The sequence below is a fragment of the Strix uralensis genome, chromosome 4, assembly GCF_047716275.1.
Source record: "Strix uralensis isolate ZFMK-TIS-50842 chromosome 4, bStrUra1, whole genome shotgun sequence".
In the NCBI taxonomy this organism is placed as follows: domain Eukaryota; kingdom Metazoa; phylum Chordata; class Aves; order Strigiformes; family Strigidae; genus Strix; species Strix uralensis.
Genome location: NC_133975.1, coordinates 55,034,110 through 55,043,033, shown reverse-complemented (window position 1 = coordinate 55,043,033; position 8,924 = coordinate 55,034,110).

Below are 8,924 nucleotides of genomic sequence, written 5' to 3'. Positions count from 1 at the left end.
CCCCTTTGGTGCTACATTGGTCCGGTTACTTGGGCCATCTTAACCTTCTTTGTTTTGCAAGAAGTTGTATATTTTTAAGAAGTTGTCTGTCCTGAATATTCAGTAGAAATATGGGAAGCCACTGGAAGCCCACCCCCACTATGAATACCTTGTAAAATGAGTAGGTTATCAGTTGAATGAATGCATACCCCAAGCCCTGTCCTATGCACCCAGCTGAACCAGACAGTTTGAGTTCAGGTTACCGTTAAGCTCAGCAGATGTTTCTACATAATGAGGAGGTGGTTGAAGGGAGTAGGATATTTATAGCTGCATGAGAGTCTGGATTGACTCTCTAATGGAGGCAAAACTTGCAGGGGTCTGTTTGTAAACTACTGGTTTTACCTTGACTGGAAGGCGGACACATTGCCCAGCTGCCAAGTAACATCACTATATTTGACAAAGATGATCCCATACAGAAAATGCAGAGGCACAGCTGTGCTTGGGATGATAATGAGAGCTGAGCAATGACAATGATTTCTAACCTGGGTGGTGTTTGTTTAAAGCAGCAGCCTGACAAGGAAAGGCTGAGCTCCAGTATGAGCATTTCAACAGACAGCTTGCTCTGCCCTTACTTCTTTATCTTCTCTCTTGAGAGTTTAAACTTGCAGGGACTTTGTACTTGAATTCATTTCTCCTTTTGGAACTTTGGTGTTTTCTGCCACAGTTGCTGGGAGCTCCTTGAGATTTCCTGGCCCCTTTTGTCACAACTCTGCATGCAGGCTGGCACTTGCCTGCTCTACATGGTATTCTTCGGCAGAATTACAAAAACTTGGAGCATAAGTCTCAGAGCTCAGTGGTATAGATAGTGTAGAAATTAATTTTTTAAGCAGCCATCAGTCGTTTAGACAAATATAAAGACTGAACCAGCATATGTCCCTAAAGGCTGAATATTTCTTGACTAATCTGGCTAAGAAAATACTTACAAAAATTGTAGACATAATGCAGAGGACATACAGATAGTTATAATCTGTGTGGGTCTGGAAAATACATTTAATGCAGTGTCATGTTCTGGACAGGATTATTCATAAAGCATGTATGAAATTTGTGTTTCTTAAGGATCAAAATCTCACTGGGTGATTGATATCACAGCTCAGTGCTGAAAGATTAGGATTATCCCTAGCAAAGGTAGTATCAAAGTCTTGGAGACTAGCGCTGCTCATGTTCATGTCATCCACAAATATCTTGGAGAAAGACTTACTGGTGTTGTGCTGAATTTTGACATGGAGTGTGCTTTCAATCCCACTCTGGCATAGACCTTCAGGAAGGTTGGTCTGTGAATTCTGCTGGCATTTTAGGTGAAACTACAGGAATCTGTGACGTTTTGATGTATAGCTCTGAGGTCAGCTGGCAAGCCAACACTGACAATGAGAAAGTCCTAGAAGGATCAGCATGAAAGCTGTTGGGGTGTCAGGAGAAGATGTGTTACCTGCTGAAGACTGCATTCTGTCACCTGGGGAAACACTGCAGACCAAAAAGTGGTCCAAGGAGAAAGTGGCCAAGTAATGTCACAGAATGATATGATGGGTACCTGATGAGCCTGTGTGCACTGAAGAGTGGTCTGATGGATAAAAACCAGCATGTGATTGCTCTTGTGTGTCAAGAGGAGGAGATCCTGACTGTCGGGCCACTTAGGAGACTTGCTGGAAGTCATGCCCCGGTCCTGAGCACACCAGAGAGGTCATGAGGAGAGAGGTGTCCTACCCCCGCTACTGGAAACAATCCTAGGATGTCCCAGGTGGGAGCCTAGCACCTGAAAAAATCTATCTGCTCATTTTGCTGGGTAATTATGTATATGGACTGATAACTCTGTGCATGCACTGAACTATAGAAGAGCACAGGAATGTTTTATGTTCTTTAATCTGTCCTGATAAAAGCTATTTTAAACCCTAATTTAGCCCATGATAGCTAACTTTACAGGCTCTATGTCAACAGAAGATGTCAAAGTGCTGGATTTGAATGAATAGGTTAATGGCATAAACAGATAAACTTGTCTTTAGTTTTAAATCAGTCAGGTATAAGGTCATATGGCATCAGTCTAAGAACAGACATCACTACATGTATGCACATGCACATAACGAGGAGATGTTCCAGGTATCACCACCATATGAAGAGGACAATTTCAAGGTGTGAAGCAGAGTTGATGTTGTGGTGAGGCCAAAACTGAAAGACAACCGGGGGCATTAATATGTACAAAGCTCAACAGAAATATGTATCCTCTTTTACAAAGGCCTGCACTTGTCCATCTTTCCATTCTGATTTCTGTTTGTTACTCCTCAAATTTGAGGCAACAGAAGTAATATACTGAACAGACACTTTCTCTCACTCTTTTTAAATTTCCTGCCACTTAGTTAGGTTTCTGAGACTCAGGCTTTACTTCCCGTAATTTGGGATAATTTAAGCTGAACTTCCAGGCTGAAACCCCTTTACCTGTGGTAAGAGTGGGGATCCCCTCTTTTTTCAATGGGAAAAACAAATACTTTGATTGCCTTGCAAATACAACAAAGGTAGCAGCGGGCATAATTTACCATCATCTGAACTCTACCAAATTTCATATATCCATATCAGAAATAGTCAGATGATACTACTGCGAGTTTGTGTTGCTCTTCCTCATCACTTGGTGAACCCGAAACTGTCTTGTAGTGGACGAGCAAGTACTCTTGCCTTCTGATGTTAGCTGTCATTTGTTATCCATTTATCTTATCTTTCTGGAGTTTCCCTGTTGTTTGCAGCTTTTATTTTCTTCTGACATCTTTTCCCACAGAACTGTTTCTGTAACATGCTCTTGCTGCATCTTGTGCCTGTCATAAATGTGAACATGAATGCTCAGGCTCTTAATGATGGCTTTGGGCTGTAACTATTTAATAATAAAAAGCTTTATGTGTTATTAGCGCTCTTATAGTGTGGTGCTGGGAATGGCATAGATTAAATGAGAACATTTTCCATTGAAGTTGTATTCCCAGAACAGGTGTCTTGTAACAACCAGTTGTGTCCTGTGACTCTTCATGACTTTGTTCCAGCCTAAGGACTTGGCAGTCACATAACAAAAGTGAGATGGGCCTTTTGGAAGCTTTAGCTACAATATTAGGAGAAATAGGTAAGATTTCCATTGCACTTCTTAAAATGTTTTTTAAATAAGCAAATGATGCAAAAAAATTTAGGATGAATTATTTATTCTAAAGCTGGCAGTTGATATTTTGTTAAGCATAAGTTTCTGTTCTATACCGTACCTGGAAGGAAGCTACTGTCTTTTTTCCTGCAAATCTGCAGTGTGAGATTTAGGTAAGATTACCTTGTAAAGATCTGCTTCTGCAATGGTTTATGAAACAATGATTCAAGCTTTTATATCTCTGGATTAATTTCTTATTGTCTTCTACAGAGGAGGAAAAATCCCTTCTTTTTATAGCTCATTCATTTTTACATTTCCTTCTGTGTCATACCCTTCTCTATTAACACAAAGACTCTTTTTATTTTACATGCCTGTAAAAAGCAGCAGGCCTCTCTCTTAATCAGTGTTGTCTAGGTTCATTGCTGGAGGGCCTAGGTCATTAGTAATAAAGGTCGTTACTTGATGTTTCCAACACACAGAGACTCTCAGATGATCCCTCCCTCCCTCATTTAATCTCCCAGTGACTAGAAACAGTCTTGGCCTCATGGTATTAAAGTTATTTTATTTTCTTAAGGAATAAACTGGTGAACTCCTGGAAACAAAAGCTCTGTAATTGTGGTGGTGTGTGCACAATAGATGTGAGGGTATGACAAGCACACAAGACCTGAAAGCTGAGACATGGGGGGAGAGAAACAAGCACCTGCGATCATATTCACTGCAGGTTCCTCCAAGGGGCTGAATCAAATGCTGAAGGAAAATTCCACGGAGCCCTAAGGTTGCCATGTTATGCCTGCCCTCATTACCTTACATCTTAGCCTCCTCTGATTCCTAGCATCCTAATTGAAAAGACACTTTGTAGTAAAAAGCTGTGTTTGAATCACTTTGAAAGCCAAGCTCCTCTGGTATTTTTCCCGGCAAATGTTTTCCTCGGATCTTTGAGCTTATTAAACAAAACGATCTTCTGAAGCTTCTTGGAGTGCGGGCATAACTCTGCTGCCCCTGAATAAGGGCAAAAATAGCAAATTCTAAATTCAGTGTTTTGTCCAGGGTTTTAATCAGCCTGGCTTCTGAATGTTAACTCATCTCTCATGTTTTCCGTCCCCTTCTTATTTCAGCTTCTATTATCATCCCCTCTGTCTCCAGAATTAAACAAATGACATGTAATTAGTGGAGGAGTTGGTCTGGGTTTTGGTTGCTTGTTTGTTTTGTGGTTGTTTATTTTTTTTTTTTACACTAAGAACAATGTATTAAAAAAAAAAAAAAAAGAAAAAACAACTTGGTGCTTTTTTTGTACAGAGATGGGAATTTTGGAAAACAAAATTCAGCTTTCAGATGCCCCCTCTGGAGGGAAAAAGGTATTTAAAGTAGATCTGGATGAAGCCCCATTCTTCCAATTTCCATTCAGTAAGAGCAAGATGAGAGAAGAGAATACAAATCTAATTCTGTTTTTTTTATCCTCATCCCCCTGCTGCTTCTGTTTTGCAGTGCACAGACAAGTGTGTGTCCGTAGTTCACTGGTAAATTGCAGATTCTCTCCTGAAGTGTGTGCCATCTGAGTTCTTCCTGAGAGTTATTAAAATACTTTTGAGGAGGGATTTTGGGAGGTGACAAGTTAGATGTGTTTAACTTGAGCCAAGGGTCAGATTTAAAGGGCAAAGGGTGATTTAAGGCAAGCTCTAATAACTCCTAAAGTCTACATTCATTAAACTTTTGGACAAATTTTAAACTTATTTGGCCACCTGTGTCACTGCTGGGTATTGTCCTGCTTTTCAAATTACTTCCTTTCCTGAGAGGAACACAGTTAAAGAGGAGTCTTGCATAAGCTGGTCCCACTCCCTTTTATTCCAGCCACCACTTTCCTCAGTGCTGGACCATTGCTGCCAGCCTATAACACTTTTCTCCTTCTGGGCCATCAGGGCAGGCCCCATCCTGCAATTCCACATCTGCTCTTATAATCCAGTCTTAGAAAATCTGTAACTGAACAATGCTCCTTAGAAAAGTAACAAAAGGAATTGTCAGTTAAGCATGTGAAAGGAAGATAAACGTCAACTCTAATGACTTCCAAGAAAATAAATGTTTTGTCAATTTAAAGCCCCCTTGCTTCTCCCATGGCTAGCTTTTAAAGTATTGCTTCATAAACTGAATTCTTGGGCGACACAAGCAGTTTCTAAAGACGAGTGATAAATCATAAACAGTTACACTTTGGTGAAAGCTTTCTTTCTTTATTAAGAAACATAGTGGTATTAACAATTGCTTCGTTATTGCTTAGTACATTCAGAGACTGGCATTTAATAAGACTTTGTAGTGATGTTTTCCACATGTATACTTAGGGACCTTGAAAAAGCTTATAAATGGAAAGCCTTGCTGTGCTGCACTGAGGTAGTTTGGTGTCCTCATTGTGCAGATGGGTCAGCTGTGGCAGAGAGATAATAAATGACCTTTTCTGTTTCATATGACAATTCTGTTTGTCAATTTACAGGTCTTTGCTCTCCCAGATTTCAGTATTTCATTTAATCTTTAATATGCCATTTTTATAGACGGGCAAAGTTAAGTGCTCAGTGGAACATGAGTCTTGGAAAACTCTGTATCAGTGCAGCAGAAAGCACGTTATTTTAAAATGATCTGATCCACACAATGTGAGACTACTCTGCAGTGACTTGAAGCTAGAGGAACAAAGCAAAGTGAATTAAGTTAAGTGCTTCTTATGGGGATCATTTTTTTTGCATGCCTGAACTTGATATGGGAGATTAACCATTCTCACTGGGAATTGCAGAGGATATGAATTTTAAGAAGTAGATTTCTGAAGACTCTTCAAAACAAAGCAAGAAGTCAGTTTCTTTGTCCCAAAACACAGAGATGCTCATTCATTGCAATGTTACTCTGTTCTGTGGCATGTAATTTCATTTGAATGGAAGCACGTAGTGTAGAATAGCCCTGTGGTATTCACTTTTTAAAATATAATCATTTGAAGAATTAGTATCATTTGAATGATTTCTTATTGGCTTATGTTACCACTTCCTTTTCTGTGCAATTAGATTTTGTCTTGTCTTATGGAATGCTTTATTTGCTTCATATACTTGGGTTCGTTAATATGTCATAAATTTAAAGTGTAAAACTATATGGATATTAAAAACAGAATATATTTTTATCAGCTGCAGGCATCCAACTGCCACCAAGCCAGGAAAACGAATAGAATATCAATACTGAAAACATATTTCATAAACAAGAATCCAACATTTATTTGTAAAATTATTTATAGCAGAATAATCCTAATTTTATTTTAAAATTATGAATTAATGTGCATGAATAAGAGAATAATAAAAAAACTTATATATATTGAAAATAGAGATATTTCTAATTATACATGGTTTTAATGATTCAGTAGATGCACTTTTTTAAAAAAATAATACTTGGAGGTTTTTAGTCACAATTAAAACCAAACTGGCTTTAACAATCCCATGAAAATCTAGATCTATTAGAAGAAAAATAAATTACTTAAGCAGAGTGTGAGCTGCTGCCCTTAGGTGAATCTGTAGGTGTAATAAAGTGAAGTTCAGAGGAGGAAGCTGAAGAGGATAGAATAATGTGGGTTATTAGAGAAAAGTTTCCTTTGACAGGAGCAGCCTCTATGCACAGGGGTCAACGAGAAGCCCACCAGCCTGTGTGCTGGATTCAGTAAAGCTGTAGTAAGAGAAAAATCCTGCACTAGCAGGATGATCTAACTCTAATGTCTTTTTTTCAACACTGCATGATGCTCACAGAAAGGTAATTAACTCAAAAACAACAGGGAACTTGTAGTAAGTGATACCTGGAAAGATTAGTATTTAGAGTGACGCAGGAAGTGTTTGCTGTGGGTGTAAAATTGGCTGCTCAGGCAAAGCTTTTAACAAGCATTAGTGCCTGTTAAATCATATAATCATTTACCTCTGGTGGCTTAGGAAAAAGTTGTATCCTTACACAAAAAGGTAAAAGTCAATTGATGCAAATTAGACTGTAGCACTGGTGAGAACGGGGTGTGGGTGTGTTGTTTTTCAGAAAGCCATGGGATCTTTTGCCTTTGAAATGCAACTGGTTTGTGTTGCAATACCTCATTAAAGCTGGCTGCTGCAGGAGAGTTCCCTGCCTTTACTTAGAGGGTCGTAGGGTTTCTTCTGATACCCCTTCTGGTTTTTGTGGCTGAAAAGGTCAACAAATGTGCCCAAATCACACTTACATTGCCTAACCCAGTGAGTTGAAAGATATCACTAACGTGCTGCTGTTGAGTTCATGAGGCTGGTTGGGTGCAAAGTTTTCTGTGTTGCAGGAAAGATGGAGATTCTTGACCTAAGAGATATTTAAGGATTTAACTCTGCCCCATTTTCCTGGCTGATAACTGCTTGTTGCATGCCTATCAGATCAGAAAAAATATACAAGTGTACATTGTTGTGGACCATTATCATCATAACCATAGTATTACCATGCAGCTTATCAGGCACTGTGATGCAGGCTCTCAGATCATTTTGGGCATCGAAGTTCCACCGAAACAAAATAAGACCATTCATCCAAGTTCCTCAGCAAGGCTGATTCTTTGTGAAAACAGTTGGTAGTAAACTAGGGTTTTGTAGTATACAACCCTTCATGACTGATCATGGCCTTAAAACAGATTTTCACTGGAACTTGCATTTATCCAAACTTAGAAACTACCAGTATTGCTGCCAGCTGCTGAGTAAGGTTAAAATGAACATCAGGACTTAGAACGGAAATAACCATGTAATCCAACTGGATTTTTGGGTAGGCTTTAGGAGCTGATCCAGAACTCCCTGTTCACATTGGTAGACTTCGATTCACATCTGTTACCAGGGGAGGAACAAATGTAGAATGTGAAATATTTTTCTCCTCCTTCCTCTGCTTTCCCCCTGCACTTACAGTTTTGCCCTTATTAGGTTATTGATCTACCATATGACTGCTCTACCATTAGCAAGCACTGGCTCTCTTCAGAGCTAATGAGTAGGGAGGACTTAGAAAGAGAAGTGAAGCAATGAAGATCACGTTAACGAAATCCGCCTTCAGAGCTGTTACAGACTTCAACCAGAATGTCAATAAAATGGGGTTCAGGACTCTGGAGTGTAAGAAGCTGTAAAAATGCGATATTTCTATTTTCTTTGGGAGGTACCGTTACATTCTTAATTGCTCTGTCTGAATACACAGTTTAGGAAATATTCCATTGTGATGACAATAGGGAATAGCCTATGTAATTTCTCACAACCTTTTATTGTGACTGGCTTGTTTTGCTTTTTTCCTTCTAAACCATGTGTCCTTTTTCTAGAATTTCAGCAAATGTTGGGAAATACTAAATTTCACTCCATCTCGAACATGTAGGTAGAGACTTTTCTTTGTTTTCTTTTTAAATTTCTCCAAATTGAAACAGAGGAGAATATGGCGTTATGAAATAGACCTAAGATGCAGCTTACATTAATGTAGGTTAATCAAGAGGGGCAGAAGAACAGCACATTTTATAAATAGGTATTTATTTATATTAAATTTGATTAAATTAATTTTTTATTTAAATCATTACTATCTGTAAGTTGCACCATTTCTACGTGTAGATGACTATGATATCCTACAGAATACATCATCTAGTGAAATATCTTGATAAATTACTAGTGTCTGCCAACTGAGGATGGATGGCATGATTAAAGCCAGCATTTAATTGGGAAAACTCAATGTCTGCAAACAAACCAAACTTAACATAAGCCCTAGGTCATCAAAATTTTGGTCCCTTATCCTTGGACTTATTTCT